The sequence below is a fragment of the Dasypus novemcinctus genome, chromosome 5 (assembly GCF_030445035.2).
Source record: "Dasypus novemcinctus isolate mDasNov1 chromosome 5, mDasNov1.1.hap2, whole genome shotgun sequence".
Classification (NCBI taxonomy): Eukaryota; Metazoa; Chordata; class Mammalia; order Cingulata; family Dasypodidae; genus Dasypus; species Dasypus novemcinctus.
The window spans coordinates 14137820-14140685 of record NC_080677.1 but is presented as its reverse complement, the minus strand read 5'-3'; positions in this window follow the sequence as shown (position 1 = coordinate 14140685).

Below are 2866 nucleotides of genomic sequence, written 5' to 3'. Positions count from 1 at the left end.
GATTGGAAGACTAAACATCATTAAGATATCTATCCTACCCCAATTGATTTACAGATTGAACACAATCCCAATAAAAATTATAGGAGAATTTCTTACTGAATTGTAAAAGCTAATTACAAAATTTATTTGGAAGGGCAAGGGGCTCTGAATAGCTAAAAACATATTAAAAAAGAAAAATGAAATAGGAGGAATCACACGACCTGACTTTAAAGCATACTACAAAGTTACAGTGGTCAAAACTGCATGGTATTGGCACAAGGTAGATATACTGACCAATGGCACTGGACTGAGAGTTCTGATATAGATCCTCACATATATGGTCAACTGATACTGGCCAAGGCCACCAAGCCCACTCACCTGGGACAGAATGGCCTCTTCTGTTAATGTGGTATATTATATTGATTGTTTTATGTTGAACCATCCTTGTATACCAGGAATGAAACCTACCTGATCATGATGTATAATTCATTTGCTGTGTTGTTCAATATGATTGGCAAGTACATTGTTGAGGATTTTAGCATCCAGGTTCATTAGTGAGATTGGTCTATAGTTTCCTTTATTGTGGCATCGTTATGTGGCTTTGGTATTAGGGTGATGTTAGCAACATAGAATGAGTTAGGAAACATTCCTTCCACTTCAATTTTTTTGGAAGAGGTTAAGCAGGATTGATGTTAGTTCTTTCCAGAATGATTGGTAGAATTTGCCCATGAAGCCATCTGGTCCTGGGCTCTTCTTAGTTGGGAAGTTTTTGATGACAAATTCAATCTCATTACCTGTGATTGGTCTGTCGAGTTCATCAACTTCTCCTTTCATCAATGTATACTGCTTCTGTGTTTCTAGAAATTTGTCTATTTTATCTAAGTTATTCATCTGTTGGCATACAATTTTTCAGTGATGGTCGTAGAGTGAAATGACTGAATACCTGAAAGTAACTTGTCTGCTTCCTGTTGCTAGGATACAAAAGAAAGAATTGTATGTAAATTAGAAGGTAAATGAGATGCAACTCTCTCGGTGCCAAATTCCATTTCTTGTGGTCAAGAATGTCCTCTTGAAGCAATGAAGTATGAAAGCCAGTTTTAATCAGCTGATTGGACCTGAACAGAAGAAGCCCCTGGCTATCCTCACTTCAACTTGCTTGACGACATAGTAAAATTCCCACTCAGGGCTGGAGTTATCCACCCCTTTTTTGATCATACAATGTATGTGCAAGTGTGATTTCCTGAACATACTGATCATACAATTATATAACTATGGGTTGTTCATTGATACGCATCAAAACTAATGCATAATCAAAGCAGATGCTAAATTGAAGCTTAGGTATTAAGCAAGAGTGAAACTGAAGCTCAGGGAGTCAGATCTGAATCACCTTAGACTAAGCTTGGCTCCGACCTCTGCAGATATAATAAACGTAAGTTCTGCCTAATTCTCATGTTAAAGTTTGTTTCTGTACATCTCTGGGTACCCTCAAATTCCAACTTTGAGGCCTACCAATTGGCAATCCAGATGGGATGAAAATAAATGAAATGATAACCAGAGAACACTCCCAAGTTGGACTGTGGAGGGGTTTGTCTGCACCATGGCATCGCCAACTCCGGCAGCTGCTCGGGGTTTCCCTGAGGACTCAGGGGTTACCCAGGGTGGAATCCCTTTCTAGCCACTGATGGAATTGGCTCACAAGGTTAGGACAGAGAACCACTTCACCTCCTTTGCTTGGTGGGTATTGCTTATTGATTACTTCTGTTTTTCTTTTTCCCTCTGGCTGACCATGAGTTAGCATTTGGTTTCAGTTTTGCTGTTTCTCTTTGGCTTTGGCTAACTGCTAGTTAGCATTTGGTTTACCTCCGCCACACAGGTGGTTTGGCTGGCACAGGTGAGGCTTCATGGGTTTGAGTCCCACTCCCTCAAGAGAACTCACTGCCATTTGGTTATCTCTGGTTCTGTATTCATTCTTTCTCTCTCTTTCTCTACCACTATGGGCAATGAGGCATCGCTGCCTGACTGTTCATCACTAGGATCCATCCTGAAAATTTGGTCTAAATCTGGGGGATCTGGGTTTCAGAAACATAAACTAAATTTTTTTTTTTTGTAATGGAGCTTGACCTAGACACAAATTAAATAAGAGAGGTTTAACAAGAAAATTGATCTTTAAATTTTAACACTATATTGCAGCTAAACTTGTTTGGTAAATGGCAAGAAAAATGGGCAAAAAGTCCCATATGCTCAACTGCTTTGAGTTGTGGAAAGATAAAGAAATTTAAAATTATGGCTTAATTCTGTGTGAATCCCCTTCAGCCCCAGGCAAAAATCTTAAAAGCAGTAAAAATCAAAGATGTGAAATGAAGGCTTTGAAACAGCTATACCAAAGGTCTAAGAATTATGAATCAAATTAGTTAGCTTTGTTTCTGTTGGGTGTCTTAACTGTTTTGTGTTTGTCTGTTTGTTCAGTGTATATTTTCATACCTCCAGATGGTTGTATTAAATTAACAAATAAAAATCTTTAAAAGAACTCTATTCAAATGGCCAAATATTAAATAAATTCTTATGTTAGTAGGAAGCAGAAAATCTGTTTTATCAAAATAGCTTTTTGTACTTTAATCTTAGTGTGTCTTGAAACTCCAAAACAATTAATGGCCTTTTGGGGGTTGTTGGGGGTACTAGAAATGCTTCATCCCTCATTTAGCTCAAATATTAAAACCATCATATGTGTGAATCAGGAAAGGTTGAGCATGAGAGTGGAGAAACCCCAACAGGCTGCTTTTTAAAAAGTAAAGAGCATAATAGCACAGACTCAAGCAGTAAGGGAGGTGGACACTAACTTACCTGTAAATTGGACATAGCCATGACCAATATTAGCTTGGGGTGGGGT